At 41.5% G+C, this 27,477-nt stretch overlaps 1 long non-coding RNA gene across 2 annotated transcripts in view; it reads right to left on the reverse strand.

Moving 5' to 3' along the window:
• LOC307225331 overlaps positions 1–27,477 on the reverse strand; it is a 146,740-nt gene that overhangs the window by 88,461 nt on the left and 30,802 nt on the right. The gene's annotated exons all lie outside the window — the stretch shown is intronic.

Here is a 27,477-nt window from a genome sequence, read left to right on the forward strand (position 1 = left end):
CTGGGGAGGAGTGCAGTACAATCCAAATCCCTGATACGCATGACGACCAGGAAAGAAAGTGGGCAGATTTTTCTTTTTTGTTGTTGTTGTGCCAGGTCAAAGCTGGACTTCTCCCAGGGAAATGCAGCAGCTTTGTATCTGGTGGGACCATGCTGACTCTGATCCACTTCCACTTGTGTACTGATCCATTTCAGCACCCTGTGCTGTCTACTGCCAACCAAAACAGTGCCCCAGAAGCTTCTCAAGAGCCTGTCACCATCAGGTGACACAGGGACGTCTGCAGAGGAGTCGCCTCCACTGGCAGAGCCCAGCAGAGGGACACCTCCGCCTTATGCTAACCCTTTCCAGCAGCACTGTTCAGGGAATAAAGATTGTGGTGTATATCTGGCTCCAGTGCATTAACGAAACAATTATATTAGCTCCTGGAATAAATAAGAACATTTTCCCTATGAATTTTGCGAAATCCACTTAATGGTGATCCTATGCACATTTATGTGGAAGCAAATAGGTGCAAAATGCTGTCATAGTTGAACTGTTATATTCAGATAGTTTTTAAACAATATTTATTAATGCCACCGCATATATAATTCACATTATAACCACCAGAAGCTGTGGAGCATACCTTAGAAGCACTATAATACTTGATAGATAGGATTGGCTCAAGCTGAAAATATTAGCTTATTTGCACTTAATGCTAACATAGATCTATAGTAGTGAACCAACAGTAAAATGCAATATCATTGTTAATAATTATGTCACTTATCTGATTACTTTGTACACTTATCTGATTACCTTGCACAGATGGAGCTGCAATCTCAACTGCTTGTTAGAAGTAGTAGTTTGCCTAAACAGTAAAGCCTTTCAAAATACATCTGAGAGTGCTATTCTTGAAGTCAAATAATACACTGTGTAAAGAGAGAGCAGGAGCATCTATGCTTGATTAATTAGGTTTGTAAGTATTGTTCAAGTACTAAACAATATTTCTAAAGATTTCAATAGTTCAAAGATTGCCCTATGGCAGTCTGGCCAATACATCTTCCAGCACAAACTGTTCACAAGCATTTTTCTTCCCAATATGTTGTCTTTGGTTGGTGCGACATTGTTTGAGTACACTTCTAGTTGGGTCAAAGTGGTTTTCTTCATGTCACAGCAGTGGTGCTGCATACAGCACTTCGACCATACATCTTCCATGTCATTTCAGTCAAAGGCACTTGATGCTTCCTGGTGACCAATCTGGAATGGTCCAGCATTCTAACAGAGGGTCATATTGGCAAATCAAGCTTTTTTTGAAAAAAGAAAGAAGGAAAGAAAGAAAGGAAAAAGACAGGCATTGTTCGAAAGTAACAAAAGGACCATTCTGAATATTAACATGTGGCCTTGGGTAAAGGTCACCTGTATGGCACATTCATCATATCTCAGGCCCAGGGTGAGGAAAAGCATCTTACAAATTCTGTCAAAAACAACCATTGTCAAAATAAGTGTTGAAAGCTGACAGCTGACGAGAGAATAATACACTACTCTGAGTAATGATTTTCTTTCCTCTCTTTTAAAAATCCTCTCTGGCACCCTTTGAAACTGCAACGAATTGTTCCGAGGGTGAACTTTAAGACAAAGGAGCTATTCCTTGCTTTTTGCTGGTGGGGAGTTCTTTTAATTATGCTGTCCAATTATCAAATTAATTTAATAATCTGCCATAATTAGGCCAAGCAGTTTTGCCCTATCCAGAGGGAAGGACTCCAGCAAATCTAACCTCAGCAATGCAGTCAACTATGTGCAAACACACACAGAGAATGTCATGCCAGCTTGAATAGTAAATAAAAAGCACAAAACAAGGGTATTCAACTAAGTTTTATTCAGAGTATCTCCAGTTAATGGACCTAACTTAGTCATTTCATTCATTTCAGTGGTCTACTCTGAGTAGAATTTAGTTGCATATCACCCACAGAATATGAGCATGAGTAGCCATTCCTTGGTGTGAACAAGACAGCTGCCTCTGTTAAAGGTGCAGGAAAGACAAAATACATCCAGCTTTTAAAGAAAGCAATAATGTAGTTAAATCACCTTCACTTGCAACACATTTGTATAAAACTTAAATATCCCCACTCAGCGACAAAGAGAGGAAGTATATTGGGTGGTCTTGGTCTGGACATTAAATCTCAAACTAATAGACCCCACAATGTTGTCGTAAGGACAAAATGGGGTAAAGAGCCGTATCCTCAGTTCATCGGATGAAGAGAGGGATAAAAATTAATAAATACAGAAATATAACAAGGACACTGATAGTTATTGCAAATAAATGTTGTTGTTTGTATTCCTGGGCATAGGAGATGGGATGTAAAGATATGGCTGAAACTGGCTATACAAAGACATTTCAATAGTCACATTTAATTACAAGGGAAACAATCAATGCTATTGGAATGGAAAAGTCAGTGTAAAGTTTACAAAAATGTACTCTTATCTGGCCTTTGGAACATGCCCCAGGCCACACCTCTCACTGGTTCTGCTTTACACCATTCAAAGGTCATTCTAAGAAGGTTCAGCAGAGACGATGAGAGAGGAGGTATCAGTGAGTCTAGCAGCCCCTAGCAGAGATATGCCAGTGGGCCTCATGAAAGGGGTTTGTGAATTTTGAGAGCATTAACAACAGATCTATTTGTCAGCATCAGGTTACTGGCAGTTTCCTATAACAGAGAGATGGCATGGGCTATTTAAAAAAAAGTAGTTTGGGAACTAGAAGTTATGGCAGTATGATCTCCCCACACCCCGAAATGTAGCGGGACAGGAGTGTAGAGAAATCAAAATGCAGGTGCAAGATGGTTCCCCATCTCACTTCTTCCTAGACATTTTTCTCTCAGTGTTGCTCCAAGATCAGAAGTAACTCCCATGGTGAGAGAGCAGGCAATGGCTGAAATCTCAGAAGAATAAATGCAGGTGGAGGAACAGCTGAGCACCTACTGCTGTCAGGCTTCAGCCCCACCCATACCTGGAACCTGGGATCTCCTTGGAGGTCCAGAGGGAGCTGTCAGAGGAACCAGACATTGCCACCCCAGGACCAGATGTTTTTACCACTAGTCAGCTAGGTTCTAGATCCCTTCTTCATTACCTCCAGAGTCACGGGAATCAAGGATGGCCCAAAACCTTTTGCCAGCTGAGGTGAACCACAAAATGGTGGCCCTCCCACCAAGGAACAAGGGTGACATTGTCAAAGCATCATACTAGGTTTGGGAAAGAGGGAGTGTGAGTAAACGCCTACTCAGATCAAGGCCTGGCTGCCAGCCAGGAACAGGAAGAGCCTCCAGCTCCTACACAGTTTCACTTTCTTCACTCTCAATCACAGCCTTCCCGAACTGGGGCAATGAACATCTGCTCATGGTGCATTCAAAATTGAACCACACACACCATTCTCCCAGTCCTTCTTCTACAGAAAATTTATGCAATCAGAATTCTGACCAGGGATGCTCACACAACCCTGTGTTCACCTCAGAAAGTGTTTGTGTGTGCTCCACATGAGCTTACAGACTTTCTCAGGGCAGGAGAAGGAAAGACAATTAATAAATACAATTTGGACTATAATTTGATCTTTTTTATTTGAGATCTTTATTTTTCTAATTGGAGTATTATGATTGGATATTTAATTGGATGTTTTTTATTGGAAAATCAATAAAAATGATTTATTTTTTAAAGGAGAAGGAAAGACAGAAACAGCAGGGTGATGGATGCTTGCACCACCCATTCCTGCATGGGGAAGGGACTGGGAACACATATCCCGTATTCCCTGGTGAGAAATGAATGTGAATTGCGTAAATAGCCACTTCTACTTTCTTCCAAGAGCACAAGAAGAAGCCAGGAACCCCATATCCTAAACGCAACAGCACTCTCCCCACCTGTGATTCCCAGCCGCTGGTATTCAGAGGAATACTGCCTTTGACAGCAGAGCCAGAACATAGCCGTCATGGTGTCTAGTAGCCACTGATAACTTCATGAGTTTGTCCAATCCTCTTTTAAAGCCATCCACATTGGTGGCAGTCACTACTTTTGATGTGTATTCCATTGTCTAGCTTTTGTTTGTCTTGAATCTTCCAATGTTCGGTTTCATTGGCTTTCCCAAAGTTCTAGTATTCTTAGTGAGGGAGAAAAACTTTTCTATAGTTTCTTTCTACAGACCATGCATAATTCTGTATACCTCTATCATGTTCCTTCTTTTCTCCAAACTAAACTGCCCCAGGGAAAGTCTACAGGCCCTGGAGTGCGCAGGTGAAGGGAATGGTGGTAGTGGAGGCAGGTGCTTGAAGACACAAACCTACTTGCAAGAAGTCAAAGAGGGGCATCTGCTGTTGCTTTTTTCCAATTTCTCATGACATCTCTGATTCTGACACATGGCTCAGATCACCATATCTGCTTGTCCTTCTTTCTTCTTTCTTCTTCTTTGGCGATCACTCGTAGCCGAGTAAGATTGCCTTCCATAAACACGGTTTTAACAATGAGTCCGGAGGTGACTGTGGAGGCCAATTCTGGATCCACATGTCCTTCCACAGTGAGGACATTGATTTCCAGGTTGGAGTTGATCACAGTGTGGATCATACTACACTTAGCATGGAAAAAAGGATGCTTGTTTTCCTTTGATGAATATCTATATTTTTGCTCAGGATAGCCTGGAAAGGGTGGGACTAAAAATATTTTAACCCATATTACCACTGTCAACCGTGCTGAATTAAAATTTCGTTCACTTTCCATGGATAGCCCGAATTAGTCTGATTCACTTTTACAGAAACAAGAAGTCCAGAAAAAAATCTTCCTTGCAGTTTTTTCCTTCTTCCACACTTGTCAGTCTTGAGAACAATGTTAAATCCAGATAGCATACAAGTTGCAAGTGCAGATGATGTTCTGGTCCTGTGATTGTTACCCTTCCTTCTTAAACTCTATTGTAGGTGGTGGGAGGGGAAAACAGGAAGGGGGGGTACACTCCCCCCTCCCAGCTTGAACATTCTGAATCTAAAACAGCTCTTATCTTAACTTGCCTATGTGCAATTTACAAACGGGAAGAGAACAAATAGCAAGTAATTTAAATTTAAATTTAAAACCTCCTCTGTTTTCTTATCCCTTATCAAACTGCCAGCATTTTCCCCTCTAACAATGAGCTGAGTGTCACTGGTATAGCACAACCCCCCCACACACATCCAACACACACACACACCAACCACAAACCAAGTAATCTCTTTCATCTAAAACCCCTGATCCCTTTAATAAACAAAATACGAAAAGGCAGTCAAAATTACGCCCTGCTTTATGAAAGAAGCAGGGAAATCCTGGGAGTACAATCCCCTGCTTGTTATTTTTCACAGGCCATGTGACCCAAAGTCATTCTGAAGGATAAAAAGGCAAGGGCAGCCACCAGATCCCTGCCATGATTTTTCCACAATTCCCAGCCTTAGTCCATCTGTTATTCAGAAGCCAAATGAATGGCATGTGTCAAGAGAGTCATCGCTGTGCAAACTGCTCAAAGAGCAGCCAGCCAACTTCCTTTTGCTTCCATGGCTTCAGCAATTGTTGCTGAGCCGGCCACCATATGGTGAATAATTAGTTTTTCGACCCCACTCTAGAAAAACGCTCATTCCATTGCCAGGCCTATGTGAATTAATGAACAGCAGATGATGAATGCCTGTACATTAACAAAAAATTGGTTTTTTTTAAAAAAAATATTCAGCAGTAGCTCATAGCCTAATCAAGTGACTGAGAGTACCAAAATAATTGTATTTTTGAGATGGGGGGGATACTAAAGCCACCCCTATTATATTTTTTCTTTTAAAAAAGTCTGGCTCTGTTGATGTGCCTGCATCATTCTCTAGCCTAGAAATGTTGAAACCAGTATACACCAACATAAGGTTCAGAAACCAATTATTTCTGGGTTTGAGGTTTGTTTAGCTGCACTGTGTAGACACGGTGTGTAAGCATAAGGAGAGTCCTGCTGGTTCAGACCAAAGCTCCATGAATCCAGCGTCTTCATTCACACTTCCTCTGGGAAGTCCGCTGGCAAAGCATGGACAGCCCTTCCTCATTGTTGCTCACCAACAACTGGCAATCAGTGGCACTGCTCAGCCAAAATCTTCAACTCTCCTCATCACAGCAGCACTACATCATCATATAATGTCATTCCGTGAAACTGAGGATCCTGGAAAATGGCATGGCTGGTTGGCTGGCAGAGTGAACAGGAACACATTCTGCACTGCAATATTGTGCTGCGGGTCCCACTTGTCAATACTATTATCCTTCATCATTATTGTATGTTAGACAGTCTAGCAAGTTCTAGAGGTTCTCCTGGCCCTTCAGAGCAGAATTGGGGGCACAACTCAATGAGTTTATATTTCAGACTGAAATCACTGTTGTGGAATCATCTTACTAAATACAAATGACAGCATCCAAAAATTAATGGATATGTATTCAGAGGACACAGATTCTGTTGTCTTTGAAGAAAAATAGTGAAACTTGCTGTGTTTTGTGAACAGTGAGGACTCTATATCACCAACGTCTCAGACTCCACTTTATGAGCTTGTTACTGGTGGTTTGCACACCACATTTCCTAACACAGGGGCAATTCTTGAACATTTGTAAACATTGCTCATATCAAATAGTTTTATTAACCACAAAGTTTGGGATCCCTGCCAAACTGGTGCCAAGGTTTTGTATTGATTTTGCACCATTTTGTACCACAAAGCCCGAATTTTGTACCGCCCTGGTGAAAGTTCATTCAACAGCCTTAAAAGAATAAAAAATTACTTGCATTCTACCATATATGGTCAAGATAATTTAGCGAGTTCAGCAGCCTTAGTGATGGAAGGTTCTGCATTGCGAGATGTACATAAATTATTAATCAACAATTAGGGACGTGAGTGGCGCTGTGGGTTAAACCACAGAGCCTAGGGCTTGCCGATCAGAAGGTCGGCGGTTTGAATCCTCATGACGGGGTGAGCTCCCATTGTTTGGTCCTAGCTCCTGCCAACCTAGCAGTTCGAAAGCACGTCAAAGTGCAAGTAGATAAATAGGTACAGCTCCGGCGGGAAGGCAAACGGTGTTTATGTGCGCTACTCTGGTTCACTAGAAGCGGCTTAAGTCATGCTGGCCACATGACCTGGAAGCTGTACGCCGGCTCCCTCGGCCAGTAAAGCAAGATGAGCAAGATGGTCAGGGGTCCCTTTACCTTTACCTTTAATCAACAATTGTGTGTGAAGTAAATGCCAAAAATACAGGCCATTTTCAGACATACTCATGTTCTATATAGGTGAATGGTTAGAGTGTGGGGAGGGTGGTGCCCAATGGACCATAAATCCACTACTGGTTAGAGGACAGTGTTTTCTCTTTATATATAGCTCACATAGTCTCTAGCCTGTGGCCCTAAACCAGTCAGAAGCTTCAGGTGCAGTGAAGGATGCTATCCTGCCACTAGTGCTGAAATAAGATTCAACTGCCATTCCATTCAGCTTCTATATGTGAAGCAGAGAGGAGCTGCCATCTTGCATTTCACCAGCAAATATAATTGGCCAGCCCTGGATGAGGCTACACTGTATTATTCAGCCCTCCCACCACTCTACAAATTACTTTTCAACATTTGCTTCCGGAGAATATAAAAAATGGGGAGTTTTGAAATGAAATTAATTTTAGAAAACATGTCAGGAAAAAGTCTTCTAAATTCCCACTGTGTGCTATCTAGTCAATACACAATGCCATTCAAATGTAAAAAAAATCTCATCAAGTGAATGTAGTAAACAAAAAAGATCTCTACAAAGCATGATATTAAGACATTCCTAAGGCCTTTCTTGAATAGCTATCAATATCTTTTAAAAAATGCAAAAAGGTTTTTCATTTTCCATTTCAAAAAGAATATATTTCAAAGTCATTATGTAGTTGAGTGATTTTTAAAAGGCTCATAGAGACAGGCATACAATAATTCATGACCTGCATGTTAATAGCATTTGTGAAGCCATAACGATACATTGAGAGCAACAGGAATATCTTACATTATTTTATTTGTAGTTTATTATAGCTTGGCTGAGTGCTTGCTGTAGGTACCCAAACTATGATTTTGTTTATAAAATAAGTCTTTAAAACACACACACACACACACACACACACACACACACACATCAAAGGGCCAAATTCTGCCTTGGTTAAAGTCAATGCAAGTTTAGACCTGCCTCCAATACAAATCAAGATCTCATCTTTCTCTGTAAAATGCTGGACCCATTTGATTAATGGAAAAGGGTCTTTGATGGAGAAAAGGGCTGAAGTGAAACTGTTGCCAGAGAAGGTAACCCTGGCATTCCGCCAGGGATTTTAGGGCTAATGCTAATTTGCATGTAAGGGAGGAAATTGCAACTGCCATCCCCTTCTATATGAAGGTATTGTTGGCTCTAATCTAGACAGGACATCACATGTGAGATTTCAATAAACGATATGTCACATTTCCTTATTAAAACTGAAGTCAAGTTACAGGAAGGCATCCTGTGCTGGCTATCACCAGAGAGTTTTTTAAAAGCTATATAGACAATCACATCAAATCCTCTGCAATGCCAAGATTCTCATATCAAGCCATTATCAGCGGGGGGGGGGGGGGGGAGAATCATTTACCTCCTCCATTTGTTTTCATTCTTAAAAGTGTCATTTATTTTGTTACTTATTCGTTTGCATTTCATTCATATTCATAAATGATTCCTAGCTAGTACATTCATTTTATTGCTTGCCATCTGATTCTGATTCTCCTCCTTCTTTGTAACCATTCACTGATGTGTTCTAGCAGGGCTCTAACTAGACCAAATGGGGGGGGGGGGGAAGGATTCTCATTCAGAATCAGAAGTCATTCATTTGAATTTCCATCCGTTTCTATAACTAAAACAAAACAAGCAAAGTTTGTTTGTGTTGTTTTGTTTAATTTTTGTTTTCAAAATGAACACACACTCCCTAAAGGGGAAATCGGAGAAACTTCAGTGGCAAGTTGATCTTTCCCAAGCTGTCTACTATATACACCTGAGATTCATTCTTTCATGGATGTTAATAATTTGTCCCAATCAAGTTTATGTAGAGCCAGGAGAAAAATGGCAGATAGCAGGCAGGGGGCTGTAGCTAATGATGATGATGATGCATTAAATCAGGCCAGGGTTTCCCCAACTTGGGTCTCCAGCTGTTGTTGAACTAAAATTCCCATCAACCCTGACCACTGGTCCTGCTGGCTAGGGATGATAGGCGTTGTAGTCCAACTACAGCTGGCTACCCAATTTGGGAAACCCTGAGTCAGGCTATACTACAGACTGCATATAGGACTGCATGAGCCACTCCATCAGCTCTGTTGAAAGACCAGCATCAACAGACACCTTTATGCTATGTCTATAGCAGATGGAAAGAGACCAGGTCTATTTAGCTCCTTCTCTCCCTGAACTGTTTCCTGTCAAGCTGGTCATTTATAAGAACTCTGCAACTTTAAAAGTAGGAGTTTGCTTATTTTCCTTTTTCCTTTGGTGTCCTGCCTAAGGGCAGGCCCTCCCTTCTTCATTACTGATCTTATGTAAGCTGCTCTGGAAACCTTTTGGCCTGAAGAGTGAGGCAAAAATGCTTTAAATAAATAAATACAGCTTCCATGTTATAAATGTCAGCCAAATGTGTACTGCCCTTTAATGGCACCTCAAAATGTCTTGCCCTGGTATAGTCTGCCACATCCTGTAAAATTCTTTGTCGATCACCTGTAGCCGAGTAGGATTGTCTTCCATGAACATGGTTTTAACAGTGAGTCTGTAAGTGACTGTGGAAGCCAATTCTGGATCCACGTGTCCTTCCACAGTGGGGACATTGGTTTCCAGGTGGGAGTTAATCACGGTAAGGGTTTGCCAAGCGTGCCTTCCTCTTAGCACATTTCTCCCTATCGTCCAGCATTCGAGTGTCTTCAAAGTCCATGACACCTTTGGTAAAGGCTGTTCTCCAAATGGAGCACTCACAGGCCAGTGTTTCCCAGTTGTCGGTGTTTATACTACATTTTAGATTTTCCTTGGGAGAGTCTTTAAACCTCTTTTGTTGACCACCAGCATTACGCTTTCAATTTTTAAGTTCAGAATAGAGTAGTTGCTTTGGAAGACAATAACCTGGCATCCACACAACATGACCAGTCCAACAACGTTGATGTTGAAGAATTACTGCTTCAGCACTGGTGACCTTTGCTTCTTTCAGTACACTGACATTAGTTCGCCTGTCTTCCCAAGTGATGTGTCAAATTTTTCAGAGATACTGTTGATGGAATCTTTCGAGGAGTTGGAGATGGCGTTTATAAGGGGTCCATGTTTCACAGGCATACAGTAAGAATCCTGTAAAATACTAGGAGGCTGACATGCACATTGCTGTCATTTATAATATGGATTGTGTTACTATACTGCTATAAGGAAAATGCCAAGAGAAGAAGGATGGACATAAGGAAATGCTATAAAGAAAGAAAAACATTGCAAAGATTACAAAAGGTTCGAGATTGTATTTTATTTTAAACAAAGCACATGTCCATCTTGGGTATCCAGAGTGCTGCTATTGTCTATATGGACACCTTCTCCTTGACCTAAGAATAAATTAGATGGTCTGCACATGGTGTTGGGTCAAAGAGAAAGATCAGGGATGTTGCTGATCTAGTGACCACCCCATTGCCTGGCAGCATCCCTGATCAGGCTGGCCAAGGTGATCTCTGAAGCATTGTTAGAAGACCCTAAAATTATAATCCTGGGTGACTTCAGTATCGATGCGGAGGCTGCTGACAGGCCAGCTCAAGACTTCATGGCCTTCATGACAAACATAGGCCTCTCTCAGAAATACCAAGTAGGGCACAGTCTTGATGTGCTCTTTGCCCCAGGTAATATGATGGATGGACTGAAGATAGGGGGATGGGTTGCACTCCCCCTTAAGGAGCAGATTTTTAGTTTGGGGGTGCTTCTGGATTCAGCTGTGTTACTACGGCAATTCCTGGAGTGGGAAGGCCTTGCCACAGTAGTTCCTACATTGGTTACTTCAATACTGGATTACTGCAATGCACTCTTTGTAGGGATTCCCTCACACTTGATCAGGAAGCTGCAGTTAGTGCATAATGCTGCAGCACAATTGCTGACAGGAAGTGGGGCTTTGTCAGCATATGACACCTGTGCTCAGAGATCTGCACTGCTTGCTGATTTGTTCAAAGTTTTACTATTAGTATATAAAGCTGTTACCAACTTGGGACCAGTTTACCTACAACATCACCTTACCCCTCATGTGCCCAATCGACTGCTTCGATCAGTGGAATTGGCAGAACTACAGGTGTCACATAATACCTGTTCTGCATTTGTAAGAATTCATCATTTAGTGTGGCAGCGCTTACACTTTGGAACTCCTGCCTATTGAGATCAAGCAGGCACCTTCACTGTACTCTTTATGGTGCCTACTAAAAATATTATTGTTTAGACAAATCTACCCAGATGCTTAGAAAGTTAATGTTTTAGTATTTAAACTTGTGTATGTTTTAAGTATGGTTGTGATTTTTCTTGATTTAACTTGTTTATCTTTTGTAAACCACTTGGAGGTTTTTTTTAACAATCAAGTGGTATATACATTTTATGAAACATTTATTATGAAATAATAATTTTATGAAACATTTATTATGAAATAATAAATCAGTAATGATGAATAGAATCCAAGTATATTCTTAGCTGTAGAATTCTGCGCAGTTTTTGAAGGAATCATTACAAATACTTGAAACAACGTGAAACCTTTTACCACAGTCTAAATAAAAGTCTAACTGACTTGAAAATGCCGCAAAATGCAGGAAGCATAACTTACTGGAGGAGATTTCTCTAAGTCTCTGTGCCTACAATACTCATATAAATGCCCTCTCTTTTGTTCAAGTACAGCTCCAAAGCATAACAATAAAAGAAAAATACAAAGCAGGGGAGGCACCAGGGAGTGAATGCAACAGTGTTTTATTAATCCATGTGATTAATCCAGCATGCTGGGGAAGATTCTTTACAGAATCGAAACGTTAATGTTTTTGATCCACATGGATTAAGGAAATACTGTTGCATTCACTCCTCGGTGCCTCCTCTGCTTTGTGCTTTGTGGCTTTTTAAAAAATTCTTTAGAAACTTGCAGGGACAAAAGAGGGAGCATTTATAGGAATACAGCAGCGTGGGGACTTTGATAACCGCCCTACTTCCCTCCCCACATAGATACGATGCGTCCAGAATTTTATTTCAGAGGTTCAAGCCTGCAGTTTGAATTTTGCATCATTCCCCGAGAACTAAACTATGATAAAACAAAAGGATTAAGAGAAATGGCTGCACCTTCTCTGAGTGTGCAGACTTCACAAATCAGACGCTGTGCAGTAATCAAGCAATAATTGTGTACAATAATTAGTTGCTGCTTTTAAAATTTGGAGAATTAGTATCTTCTAATAATTAAAGAGATAAAAACTGGGTTGTTCTAACAGGTCTGTATTCACACATGTATGCTAGCAGGTCCACTTCACTTAATCCAAAACTGGACCTCTTTTAATTCATTTTGAATTCAATATATGACCTAAATGTCTTGCATCACTCATGCCCTCCAACACGAAGTGGCCCAAAACCAGGATGCAATATTCCAGGGCAACACTCCCATGCAAGTTATGTGACCCGTGTGAGATTAAGGCCCCCCCAAAAAAACGCTTCTGCGTGGCATGGCATGGAAAACCACGTTTTGCAGCACCATGCAAGTTTGCCACCCCAAAATTGCATGAGATTGCAGAGGCCATTTTGGCCACTGTCCTCTCGTGAGAAAAAATGGGATGTTCCTTTTTCCTAGGGAAGTTGACAGGCATTATCACTGTGACTGAGCCTTGATCTCCAAATTAAACTAAAGAGCCCTTCTAACTGTCCCTGAAAACCAAGTGGGCTTTTTAACTGAATGCTCATAAACCTTACTTGCTCTTTCCAATTCAGTTCACCTTCCCCAAGCAACAACAACAAAAAGTTTTCGCTTCGAGAAAGGTGAGGTGGGGGAGGCCCCAAGATGAAAAGGCCCGTTGGGATATTAATCTCTCGTAATCACTCTGTTGGCCGTTCAAGAACAGAATATAACTTTTAAAATAAATTTATAAATAATCATGTCTTCCTTGCCTGGCCAACTCTGTGTAGCAAAAGGTCCCCATAATGATGTTGAAAAAAAATATTGATTCTCACTTAACCCTGCATTGCAGCTGTACTGCAAAGTATAGCATCCTATTCAGGTAAAAATGCTATAGCATAAACTAGTTTTCAAAGCATGAACTGAGCATCAGAAGGGGTCAATAGTATCTAAACCTACTGCTGAATGGCGCATAAGGATGCAAGAGAAGTAAACTACCCATATATACTTGAATATAAGCCAAGGCACCAAATTTTACCACAAAAAAACTGGAAAACTTATTGACTCGGGTATAAGCCTAGGGTGGGAAATGCCAACAGCGGCAAAGGCGGAGGAGGAGGAAGGAGCAGCCCGAAAGGGCTGCTTTCGGGCTGCTCGTTCCTCCTCCTCCGCCAACAACAGTCTCTGCCGCTCGCAAGGGCAGGCACAGGAGCCGCACTTGGCAGAGCGGCGATAGCACGAGTGGCGGCAGCAAACAGTAAGTGGGACCCTCACTTGAGTATAAGCCGAGGGGGGCTTTTTCGGCATAAAAAATGTGCTGAAAAGGTTGGCTTATACTCAAGTATATATGGTAATTAATGCTCAAGTAACCATGGAAGTAAGGACAAAGAAAGAAAAAGATACATATGAATGTACCCATGAGATGTGTCTTTGGCAGGAAAAAGTCAGGAGTCAGGCAAAGCATTGTTTTCACTAGTCTATCACACAACAAAGCCCTTAAAGATGAATACCACTTTAAGAGCACAATTAAGTAATCCCTATTGAGGGGGGGAAATGGGACGCGGGTAGCGCTGTGGTGTAAACCACTGAGCCTTGGGCTTGCTGATCAGAAGGTCGGCGGTTCAAATCCCTGCAACAGGGTGAGCTCCCGTTGTTCGGTCCCTGCTCCTGCCAACCTAGCAGTTCGAAAGAGCAAGTAGATAAATAGGTACCGCTCCGGTGGGAAGGTAAATGGCGTTTTCGTGCGCTGCTCTGGTTCGTCAGAAGCAGCTTAGTTATGCTGGCCACATGACCCGGAAAAACTGTCTGCGGACAAACATCGGCTCCCTCGGCCAGTAAAGCGAGATGAGCGCCGCAACCCCAGAGTCGTTCGCGACTGGACTTAACTGTCAGGGGCCCTTTACCTTTTTATATTGAGAAAAATGCAAAGTACCCACTTAGCTATAACATTGGAATGGTCGGTCTTCTTGATTTCGGCAGGAATAGAGAACATATTACTATGTATTATTCACAAAGTGCCTTCTAAACAGCAAAAGCAAAGGACAGCTACCTGCCCACAAGGCACATACAGTCTAATTTGCAATGCAGGTTGAGTGCTGAGGAATCAGAGATGGAGAACCTGTAACCCTCCAGAAGTTGTTGGATCTCAGCTTCCATTGTTCCTGACCATTGGCCATGCTGACTAGCGTTGGAGCCCAGCCACACCTACAGGTTCCCCACCCAGCCCTTGTGAAGATGTTGCTAAGCTTGGAACATGAACAAATATGAGAAGTTGCCTTATTCAGTCAGGACATTAGTCCATCTAGTCTAGCAGCCCTCTAGGGCTCTCCCTAGATCTAGCTCTCCAAGATCTACTACCCAAGATCCTTTTCTGGGAGATGTGGGAACTGATCCTACGTCTTTCTGCATGCAAAGCATACCCTTTACAACTGTGCTACAGCTTCTCCTCAAAGTGCAACTCACATGGTAAATGACCACTCAAGACCACTAATGTTTGATGTAGTATTCTTATAACTGATTTCAGAAATCTAGCTCAATCATAACGACTAGATACATGATCTATCTACCCCTAATATACAGCACTACACACACAGGAAGACAGCTGTTCCCTACCACTACCACCATTTACACCAACACCACCATTCTTACAAATTGTGCTACGTACACTGAACATAAGAAGTTCCAGTGGCCCACCTAGTCCAGCATCCTGTTCTCTGGCTACCCAGATGCCTATGGGAAACGTGCAAACAGGACCCAAGCACAAAATCACTCTCCCCTCCTAAGTTTTCCTGAAACTGGTATTCAGAAGCATTACTTCCTCCAGCCATGGGAGCACAGCATAGACACCATGGTTAGTGTCTGCAGCTGTTCCTGAAAATTGGGGGGGGGGGGGGTCCCAAACTCAAAGAGTGTGGTATTCAACAATCCTGCTCTTCTCTGATTCTCATGGTGTACAGATTACATATGCTTCTGATGCTTTACAGTTGTTACTGAGAGCAGATTTTAATATGTTTAGGGTACACACCATATATTTTTTCAGCTACTTGTAAAGTTGCATTATTGTCACAGCATGCAATATGTGTAAGCTTTCCTAAATGTAAGCCTCTTACACAGAAAGGGCTTCCCACTATGAACCACAGCCTCTTCTCAGCAATCACTCGGAGATAAACTATAGCCCTTAGTATATAGAGGAAAAATTCCTATTGTACTTTCCTTTTGGCCTGGCACTGATCCTCCTTTGAAGCTGAAGACAGCAGAGAAAATGTCTTACTCCTTGCTGAGTAAATATTTGACCCCAGATTGGAAGCAATGAACAAACTGGACCTTCTGCTTTTCAGAGACAGTTAATAGCTCAGTGGTAGAGCAAACGCTTTGCATGCGAAAGGTCCCAGGTTCAATCCTTGGCATCTCCAGGTAGGGCAGAGAAAGAATCCCTCTGAAACCCTGCAGAGCTACTGCCAGTCAGTGTAGACAATACTGAGCATGATGGACCAACAGTCTGATTCCATTTAAGGCAGCTCACTATAACGCCTCCTGCTGAGTTCTAACAACCCAAAGGTATTGTCATGGCCCTGCATGTCAAGCTGCAGCATTCAGGAAGTTCTGCATAACTTGTTTGTTAGCCAATGAAACTTTTATGTATCAAATACACAAAGAAGAACAATCCCAATAATGCGCATTAAACCAATCAGCACGTTCATCGATTATTCCAAAAATAATGCACAGTATTTGGAACAGTGTGTTGAGGCCTTGGGAAATGCTCCATATATTTATGGGGTGTTATTATATTAAATGTGCTATTAAAAACATATATGGGAAAAACCTATTTGGGGCATAGCCCTAATATATTTTATCTGCCACCTAACTTAATTTGATAGAGTCTTGGAAGATCCGTTTCCTGCTTTGCAGACCTTTTTTCACCTGGCCTGGGAAGATGGGGCTGACTGACTGACTCCTGCTGCAAAAGCTATGGTTGCTGAATAGATGTTTGGGCTGGGGTATTGGGGGGTTGGGGGGTTCTTGGAGGGGAGTTGTTGCTGTTATTGATATTGATATTTATCTTTATTTTAGATCTTATGATCTATGTGGAAATTGTTCAATTTGGGTTGTGTATTTTTTGATGTTTCATTATTGTTTTTGACTACTTTTGTAATGTTGTAATTATGTGTTTTTTTCATGTTGTTAGCTGCCTTGAGCATGGTTTGAACCAAGGAAAGATGGCATTCAAATAAAACAGTATGTATGTACGTGTATGTATCTTAAATACCTTTCTCTTGCACTACAATGACCTATCTGATGTATTTGTACCATTTACACTCTCTTTAAGACTGCAATCCTATACATGGAGCTAGGAGTGAGTCTCATTGAACTCAATGGAACTTACTAGTACTTCTGAACAGACAGATTTAGGACTGTTTCTTATTGCTATTTATTAAATTTGTATACTGCCATTCATCCATAGATCTCAGAGTGGTTCACAGCATAAAAATACAAGATAAAAACACAAGACACATAATAAAAACAAGAAGACCAAAATCAAACAACAACCTCCTCCCACCACCAGTAGTAACAATTGGTAAGGCTATCCCTGATCAGATAAGGGTGTGGCTGGGCCACCAGCCAAAGTTGATGGTTGCCACCTGAACCTCAAGCAACAGCAAAGGATCCAGAAGTACCCCTACAGTTCTTCAGATGGAGTGTAATCCCATCAACAGCAGGCAACCATCCAGTCTAGGGAACCACCCACTAAAAGTGCCTCAGTCTTATCTGGACTGAGTTTCAGTTTGTTGGCTCTCATCCAGTCCATTACCGAGACAAGACAATGGTTCAGCACACCTGCAAATGTAAAGGAGAAGTAGAGCTGTGTGTCATCCGCATATTGCTGACAACACTCTCCAAACCTCCAGATACCCCCACTCAATGATTTCATGTAGATCTTAAAAAGCAAGGGAATAAAAACAGGCCCTGAGGAACTCCACATTGAAGATTCCAAGGGGCCAAAGAACTCTCTGAGCATTACCTTCTAGAAACATCTATCCAAGTAGGACTGGAACCACCATGAGGCGGTCCCACCCACCCCTAACTCAGACAGCTGCTCCAGAAGTACACCATGGCTGTGTCAGCATCGCCCTTGAGCCAGTGTCACCAACTGGACTCATGCACTTCAACCCCGACTGGGCTAGGCGAGCTAGGTAGCACTTCCAGAGACCACCTTTTACACAGGAACAGGTCAAAGTGCTGTGGACTCACAGCTTAGAGTTGTGAGCGCCGGATTCACTTCCACAATACAATCGTCGCACAGCAGAGTATAGCAGAGCCTAGCAGTGTATACACGACTCGGAGAGCAGCTCTGTAGAATATCTTCTTTTATTCTATAACTACAACTATAATACAAAACTATATACAGAGCTAAATAGGTCTAAGCATAAATGAATGCTGCACTGAGTGTCTGCAGCTGCTCTTAGCAGCAACCTTATCTCTACACACGATCTCTAACACTCAGTCTCTCTCTCTCTCCGACACACTGACTGACTGACTGACTGACTTGGTGCTGGAGTTGAATAAGTAGAAAGCAAAACACTGCTCCTCCTCTCTGGAGAATCAGCAGACTCGTCAGGAGATTCTTGGATATGGGAGGGGTGAAATCTCCTCAGGCTGATAGTATCAAAAGCCGCTGTGAGGTCAAGAATTAACAGGGACACATTCCCTCTGTCTCTTTCCCAACAGAGGTCATCATACAAAGCGACCAAAGCCGTTTCTCTACCAAAACTGGGTCTAAACCCCAACTGAAATGGATCTAGAAAATCAGTTTCTTCCAATAGTGCCTTGATCTGATTTGTGATCACCCGCTCAAGAACCCTGCTCAGGAAGGGGAGATTGGCAACTGGCTGGTAGTTACTTAGATTTTCCAAATCCAGAGAGGGTTTCTTGAGGAATGGTGTTACCACTGCCTCCTTCAAGCAGGCAGGGACCATCCTCTCTTCCAGGAAGTCACATCCCTGGCCCACAGGATGCCTAACTTCTCTAAATGTTGCAAAAATAGTTTTCAACAGTTTACACATCATAAAATATGTATTTCAATATGTATTTGGAAGCAAGTAGCTTTTAAATACATATTATAAGAAGTCTTTTTAAAAATCACAGATTAATATGGAAAAACTGGATGGTATTATGAGTAAACTGTGCTATAGTAGTACAGGCTAAATTCAGGCGATCCACCCACCCCTGTTTAGAATTTCATTGTATCTGCTCCATTACTGATATTCTGCTTTGAATTTTTTTGGGAGGCTAATAATGTTTTGCAACATGCCATGATACAGCAATGTACAAAAAGAAATTTAAAAATGGGTGTGATTCAACTAATGAGTCCCAGCTGTGGAAGCCCATCCAAGGACTTTTGCTTGCACCATGGGACTTTCCTTCCTCTCCTCCCAAGCACCCCAGAACCCTCTGCAATTGGCACAGAAGTGTCCAAAGATCCCCCAAGACAGCATACAAGGGAAGATTGTTCTGTCTGACAAGCTGAAATTCTTGCCCTGTCAGAACAATTGACACAGTGCAACATTTAATTCCTCCCATTATATCTTAAAAGGTGAATTTTTTATTTTTTAAAAAAATCATTGTAATGAGATATGCCTTTAATTATTCTTTTTCCATTATAGATGAACTAAAAACAAGGCTTTACATGCTACTCATCAACCTCTTTCAACAAGGCAGACTTCCTCACCACCAGAACAGTAAATATTGATCTTCTTGGCCGACGGTATACTGTACCTCATAGTGCATGGACAACTTAAGCATCTGCTTGTTACCTCCTTTTGTCAGAAAATAAAGCCAAGTGGCATTGTACGCTATCAGTTTCACATAGCAAATATTGAAGAGAAATAAATTTCTCAGCATGAAAGATGCCATCTTTAGATTTCCTTTCTGAAGTAGTGTTTGCTTTGGGCCTACGCACATTCCAGGCACCTGTACTGTTCAGTTTTACGTTTGCCAAGATCACTGTGGCTTCCTGGATTGTTTTTTTTTTAATTATCAATGTGGGTTGAAGAGGTAGAGTTCATTCAATTTTTTTTTAAGGAGACAATGACATTCACCAGCCTATACACATATGTACACATGTGTAGCCACCTCCTGGAAGCTTCCAGGACTGCAAGGTTCCAGCAGCCAGAGATGTCCTAATGAAGTGAGAGATGAAGCAGTTGTAACTTCTCTTTCACTCTCTTTCCCCTGTTCCTGTTCTTTCATCCCTCAGCTGTGTGGTGTGACAAGCAGAACACTGTGGGGAAGCCATGTCTGCCTTTACAGCTGGCGTAAGCATGCAATGCATCATAGAATCGTAGAACTGTAGAGTTGGAAATGGCCACAAGGATTATATAGTTTAACACCTTGCAATGCAGGAATGTTTCACTCAACATGGGACCCAAGCCCACAACCCTGAGATCAAACTGAGCTATCTCTCAGGATGCTATCAACCATGATATCCTATTGGAGCGGCTGTCTGAGTTGCGGGCGAGTATCTTAGGAAACTGCCAAAGTCCCACTACTGCCAATGCCAGTCATCTGGGCCTCCTTTACTCATGCTTCAGTGAGCACCAAATGGTTGACAGTGTAATTGAATATAATGCCCTGGAGGCATTGAATACAATTCCACAAGGGATCACGGGGAATTACAGTGTTAGTCACCCAGCACTCAGAGGAGGAGTGCCACTTCCTCTACTACCACGGTCCTCCTCCCTATACGTCCAGTTACCCAGACCACATTACTGGATGAATGGGCAGTTAAATGGCAAATGCAATTCAATGTAAGGAAGTGTGATCTTTCCCTTTATTGTAAGCAAGTTTAACTTGTAAGCAAGTTAATGTGAGCAAGATTATCTTTCTTCTACTGAGTAACCTGTGAACCACTTCAAGACAATGGAAATTAAGCAGAATAGAAAATGATTTAATAAATAAATCTAGTGACGCACATTGGGGCAAAAAATAATAATCTTAAATTTGCATATATGCTTATTGGGTCTTAACTAGTGGTGACTAAGACCTTTAGGTTGTAATGGTTGGCTTGCTGAAGATGTGCAGCAGCTGTGAAAAGGGTGAATTCATTGGCAGGGACCAATAGGCAAAGGACTGAAAATAAAACTGACAATATCATAATGCCATTTATACAAATCCGTGGTGTGACCACACTCTGAATAGTGCACATATTTCTAACACATCTCAAAAATGGTATTGTACAACTGGGAAAGACTTTTTAAAAGCAACCAAATGATCAAGGGGCTGGAACAACTCCCCCATAAGGAAAGGTTATAACGTAAGTAGAAACTTATGTACATCATGGAGAAAGTGGGTAGGGAAAACTTTTTTTTCATTTCTCATGAAATTAAAATTTGGGACATTCAGTGAGACTGAACGTTGGAAGATTCAGGATAGACAAAGCAATAACTTCTATACCCAGTGCATTAACTGAATGAATGACCATCAACTTGGATGGCTTTAAAAAGAGAGTTAGGATATCAGTGGCTATGTTTTACCTCTGCTTGTCAGAGGCTCTATTTCTCTGAACACTAGTTGCTGGAAATTGTAGGTGGGGAGAGCACTGCTGCACTCAGGTCTTCCACAGACATATGACTGGTAACTATAAAAAGCAGGATGTTGGACTAGATGAACCTTTGGGCTTATCCAGCAAGGTTTTTCTTATGTTCTTATGGTGGAAATATTAGAAAGGGAGGGGCTGAAATGGGGCTCCTCAAGACCCCATGCCAAGGGCTGCTGAGAGCCTCCACAAACCTGGAGCCAGCCCTGGCAACCTCATCTCATGCTGCCTTGTAGAATTTAAAAGTTCAGCACAGGACCTTCCACTTGCAACCTGGTAATACTAACTGTAAAAGAAAGAAACAAAAAAGCTAAAACCAGATTCAAAAGGATGGGGGCAATTAAAAAATACATATCAATTGCCTTTGTTTTGGATTCCCCTGGCCCAAGCCATCTTTATCTAAAGAAGGTGAGATGGATAGAAGAAAAACTGAGTAATCATGAAAGATAACCACCCTGACTAAAGTATAAATGAAAATACTTTTAAAACAGGAAGCAAAAGCTGCATTAAGATGATCGCTCCTTGAATACCCTCTGTGGCAAAACAGTGGCTGCCATCCCAAAGATCTTACTACATACAAAAATCAATCTCAATGTTATAGCTTGTGTATATTTTTTCTAAAAAAGAAAATTAAATTGCTTTATTACTCTCTCTCCCTTTCTCAAAAAGCATACCTACAATTGAACTGAAAACTGCTTCAGTTAGCCAACGTCAACTGCGCTCTCATTTAAGAGTTATTATGTTAACTCTGTGTGATGGGTGCACACAGAATTTCAATTTAGTTTTCATGAAACATCACATGGCAAGGTAAGCAATCAATATATACCTGGGAAATATCCTAGGTAATGTATTGGTTCATTAACAAGAATATTAGTTAGTGCTGAAGTCCTGAAATTAGAATCAGAGAACAATGGCCCTGCATGAAAGCAGAAGGCCAAGGCCCTAAGGCAGTGTTGCCATTCAGGAGCACATCAGCTCTCATAGATTAACCAGCAATCTGGACCAGACCGTGCAGCAAGCAGAGCTTGGAAGTGAACAAGGTGCTTCAGAGTAGATAAGTAAGTTAACCCACAGGCTATAGGGGAGGGCTGGACAACAGCCCACAGACAGCGTGGATGTAAATTCTATTCAACTCCTGTGAGATCACTTGTGCTTTTGAGCCACTTTTTTTTTTTAAAAAAAAGAAGAACAAATATAAGAGGCAGCTCCTGGATCTGGAAAAGATGGGAGAGGGACATAGGAAAAGGTGAGAGGTGGGTATACTCTCCACCACCAACAGCTACTTTCTGTTCCTTGTTGCCAAAGTGGCCCTACCTTCTTAAACAGCATGGTCAGACCAAAAAAGTTTTTTGGGGAAAGCTACCTACCCTACAAATGTAAGGATGTCTCAGGTCTTTCAAGGAAACAAGGGCCTTATTTGTGCATTGCTTTAAACCGAGTTTAGCTTTACTATAATTTGAAGGTGAACCCACAGGATGCTTTAACTTCACTTGTTTTGGACACTGCTATGCCAGCATCACAAATGCATGTTGATGCTTTGGATAGAAGGCTTCTGCCTCCCTGGGATGGGAACCTAACCCCTGAGAGGACTCATTGGGGCATGCCGCCTGCAACAATAGGAGCAGGTGTGGAGGAAAGCAGCCACAATTTAAGTAAAGCCCTGTGCACCAGCATGCTGCACATTCACCTATAAACCATAGCTAAGATAACAACCCAGGGCTTTTTTAAAGCCAGAACTCACTGGAACTCAGTTCCAGCACCTCTCAGGTGGGTGCCATTACCATTATAAGAGAACAAGGGAGGCGTTTATGGTGAGTTCCAGCACCTCTTTTTCCTAGAAAAACAGCACCAAGCTTACTTAATGTTTAAAATGATATGTAAACTAGCTGTTACTGACTTTAAGCCTGCTAGGATTTCCAGAAGGTTTCTTCTGCCCTGATTCAGAATTTGCCCTTTTGTGATTTGCCAGGCAGAAGAAACAGCCTGCTGATGTAACCAGCAAAAATTAAAAACATCTGAAATCAGACACATCAAAACATTTAACACTGGGGAAAGTGGCTATCATAGAAGCACCATGGATATATGCAAGCCACTTGACCCTGTGACAGTACCTTAAAATAAATGAAAAACCTTGTAATCATGGTAACAATGCTGATAATAACCTATTACATCTAAAGTTTAACCTAAAGTATGGTAGCCTAGTTTTACAGTTTCTGATCATCCTTGTATCCTTCTGTTTATATGGGGCTTGGAGTAAGCAATCATCAATCAATTACTTAATTATTTATTGCAAAACACTTTGCCCATGCTAGATAGTTCACTGGATAAACGCCAGTCTGGTACTGTAGCATCTATCTTTTCTCTAGCATTTCAGATTTCATTAGTCTATAAAACCAGGTTTATTTGTAATACAGTTAAACCCATCAAACCATTGACCATGGAAACCAGATTTTGAAATAATTCAGATTTGTGTTTCTGTTCTTTCTAATTAGGGTAATATCGGGAAGGACAGACAGTGGGTAGCATTGTTCAAGCACCGTGGATTTAAGCAAGAAAATCTGATTATCAGCTCATGTCAGAAGCCAAACGATAATGCAGTTTAGCATTTGTTTGGGCTTTCTCTTTCGCCAAAAGATAATTACTGTTCGTTAAGTCTTACGTAAGTATATCTAGTATCTATGGCCCTCAACACTATGAATAGCAAAAAAAGAACACAATGGCCAAAGAAGAATTATAGGATTTTGTTATTTACATGGGGTTGTTCCCTCCTGGTAATTTCATTAGCCACAAAAAGTAAAACTTAATGTCAGAGTATAATTTCAAAAAAGGCCAAGAAGTTAAACATGTCAAGTTCACATGCAAAGTTGCATTTTTGTCAGTGCACAAAAGCTACACTCAGAACCATATTGTCATATGGACTGGAACACAATTCTTATTGGACTAGAACGATAGCTGCAGCTGAACGGAAACGGCCTTTCAGAGAGAAAATTCTGTATGATGCTGAACTTCTTCTCAACTCTTGTTGACTTCATCATGGTTAGAATTTAATAGCAATTTTGGTACTAGGTCAGAAAAAGATAATAAATCATCTGCTTGTTCATTTCCATGGTTCATACAGAACAGTAAGTCTATCAACCACTCCTAACCACAACAGCTGAATGAATCTTCCTTGTTCAGAGGTAGTATACCCCTGGACGCCAATATGCAGGACATGCTAAAAGAGAGGACTCCAGTCTCTTTGTCCTGCTTTTAAGCTTCTCATGAGCATCAAGTCAATCAATATGGAGGGGAGTTTTCTTTGGCTCCAGAATTTGGAGAATAGTGATGGCATCATTGCTGCTCTACCAATTGAGTTATCCCATGAGACCCACTCTGGAATCCAGATAAAGTTTCTGGCCATCCAGAAAACATCAGGTAAATCTATTTCCAGAGTGTATGGAGACGCAGTTCCACCCATTCCTGCTAGAAGATATTCCTGCCACATTATGAGACACATTGGCCCACCCAGTTCATAACACGAGCCTTGTGCCCATCTACACCACCACTTCCTTTGTTCCTTCTTGGTGTGCCATGATAAAAGCCTTCAATAGTTATGTGCTATGATGACTATGTTCTGTCATAGGCTGAATGCCTCTGAATAGCAATTCCTGGGAATTACAAGTGCAAAGAGAGCTGTGTCACTTAGGTCTGACTTTCAGGCTTACCAAAGGCATCTAGTTGGCCCCTGCAAGATCAGGATGATAGACTAGATGGGCCTTCTGCCTAACCAATCAGGGCTCTTCTCAGGTTCTTATCTTAATTCCCTGTTACATCAGAACCAGGAAACCTTAGCTACCACATTCAGAACAAATCAGGTTCTGACATAATGATCAGAAGTTTGTTTCAGATCCTGATAGCCATAGTTACCTGGTTCAAATGTAATGGGCAACTATGCTTGATTAAACCAGCTGTAGCATGTGAAACAAGGAAGGAAGGGGAAACAAACAAACACAAACCATGTGCATACCTCACCTTATTGAGTTGATACATGCTCTATCTGAACTAGGCCATTTTTTGTATCTCGAACACCATGTTTTTTTCTCTGGGTGTGTTTAGGAAAAGGTGGCAATGTTATTTCCCCCACCCCAGATCAACTTTAAAGATGTCCAGCAAAAAAAAAAAAAAATATATCACTGTATTCCTCTGTCTAAAATGTGGCAGAGGGGATGGAGTCTAATATTCTGTTTTTTTTAAAAAAAATGTTAAGATAAAATGAGGAGTGGGGAGAGGAACATTTACAACAAGAACAGTGGGGTATAAATGTAATAATAATGAAGTGTTCATACATTGGTGCTTCACATGAGTGCAGCCCCTGTTAGGTCAGGAATACCACTGGCATGGAGCCCCTGTGTGTGCACAGCTCTGTGTAAGTAGGCGCCAGGTTGCAGAGCATGCATACATTCAGTCCACTCTCCCACATCTCCATGCGTTTAGTGCACCCACGGAGAAGGTCTGCATCAAATGCATAAGTACTATACTTCTGGGGTGCTTTGCAGCAGTAGAAACAAAGTTCACTTCTTTAAGCAAATATTAGAATATTGTTGAAACAAAGAACCAAAGAAAGATCAAGCATGTTTTCTTATCTAACAAATCTACCATTTAGCATAAACTTTGTAATCTCCCTCACACACCTCAATGATTTTATACATTTCAGTCTCCCTGTTAAACAAAAGAGAAGGGTTTATTTTAAAGTGGAAGGATCTAACCCTAGATGAAAGAGGCAATGCTGGGCACTGGCATGTTTGAAGACAGAAGCTTTTGGCACAATTATCATCAATAGTTTTCTGAGTAAAACCAGCTTCCTTAGTAATCCAACAATAAACCATGATCTAAAAATGCATTAATGTCCCCATATGTTTTTATCAAACACTTCCTATTGTTGTAGGGTTTATTGTTTGCACTTCTTCAACTGTGGTCTTTAAAAAGTACAAATAAAGGGAATTAAATGCTGTGTCAAGGATACTCTCCCTGCATGTTTGAACACCTGCTCCTTTTCATCAGTAATTATGCTTACTGATGAGTAATGCATCCAAAATACTGTAATCTGTCTCAGAAAGTATTTGTGCTAATGTCACAAGTGAGCTGCAGGAGATGTGGCCTTCCCTTTCGAGAGGGAATATAAATTTCACACAAATGTTTCAAGTAATATATCATGGCATGAATGAGTACCAGAATGAGTAAGAACTTTGGCACAGATCTCTCTCTCTCTCTAACAAACACACACATACACACAGAAAGTATTCCTTGCCTATACCTTGGGCACTGCCATGTTTGTACAACTATGGCAGGCTCTAACTTCAAAGCCACTACAGCCTACGGAAAGGATGATAACAGAAGCAATATTAGAATGAGCAAGGGCCCCTTCTCTACATTTTCATACCAGGCTTGGAAATATTAATTTGCCTACTTGACTTTGATGAGTCGTAAGAACATGAGAAAGTACTTCTTCATACAATCAAACTATGGAATGCACTTCCATAGAAAGGAGTGATGGCCAGTAACCAGAATGGTTTTTAAAAAGGACTAGAACATTCATGGAGGAGAAGGTTATCATGGATACTACTGCCTCCATAGTCAGAAGCAGTAATACTTCTGAATACAGTGATACCTCGGGTTATGAACTGAATTCGTTCTAGAGATCCGTTCTTAACCTGAAACCGTTCTTAACCTGAGGCGTGCTTTCACTAATGGGGCCTCCCGGTGCCGCCACACTGCCAGTGCGCAATTTCCGTTCTCATCCTGGGGCAAAGTTCTCAACCCGAGGTACTACTTCCAGGTTAGCGGAGTTTGTAACCCAAAGTGTTTGTAACCCGAAGCATTTATAACCCGAGGTACCACTGTACTACTTGCTGGCAACCACAGGAGGGCAAAGTGTTCTTGTTCTTGGGTCCTGCTTGTGGCATCTGGATAAGATGGACCACTGGCTTGATCATTGCAGGGGGGAGACAGATGCAGCCCCAGCCACTGAAGGAGTCGCTGCTCTCCCCTTCCCACTCTTTTTATCACTTCCTTATTTCACTTATATCACTGCTATTAGATTGTGAGCCCATCTAATAGAGATGCCAAAGATTGAACCTGGGACCATGCAGCTCTCACACTTATAAACTCAAATGGAAGTGATTTAAGTTTCCTTTGGAGTTTGTACAGGTGGATTTTGCTTCCTGTGACTTCTGCACAAAAGTTCAAATTGTTCAAATTGTTGGTCGGTTAAATGCTGCTTGAGACAGTACAGCATACTGCAGAACTGATCAGCTAATTTTGCAGGTGAGGCTGAAGGCTGTGGAACTACAAGTGAGTGACATCTGCTGGCTGGCTGCAGAGCACATTTAGATGCAGAAAAAAAATGCACTGTAAATAATCCACTAAGTATCATGAACTGGGTACACTAGGTCACAAAGCCTTAAGAATCCGAAGTGTGTATGCACACAAAAGCTTATACCCAGAACAAACTTAGTTGGTCTCTAAGGTGCTTC

Source organism: Podarcis cretensis, assembly GCF_951804945.1.
Source record: "Podarcis cretensis genome assembly, chromosome: 10".
NCBI lineage: Eukaryota > Metazoa > Chordata > Lepidosauria > Squamata > Lacertidae > Podarcis > Podarcis cretensis.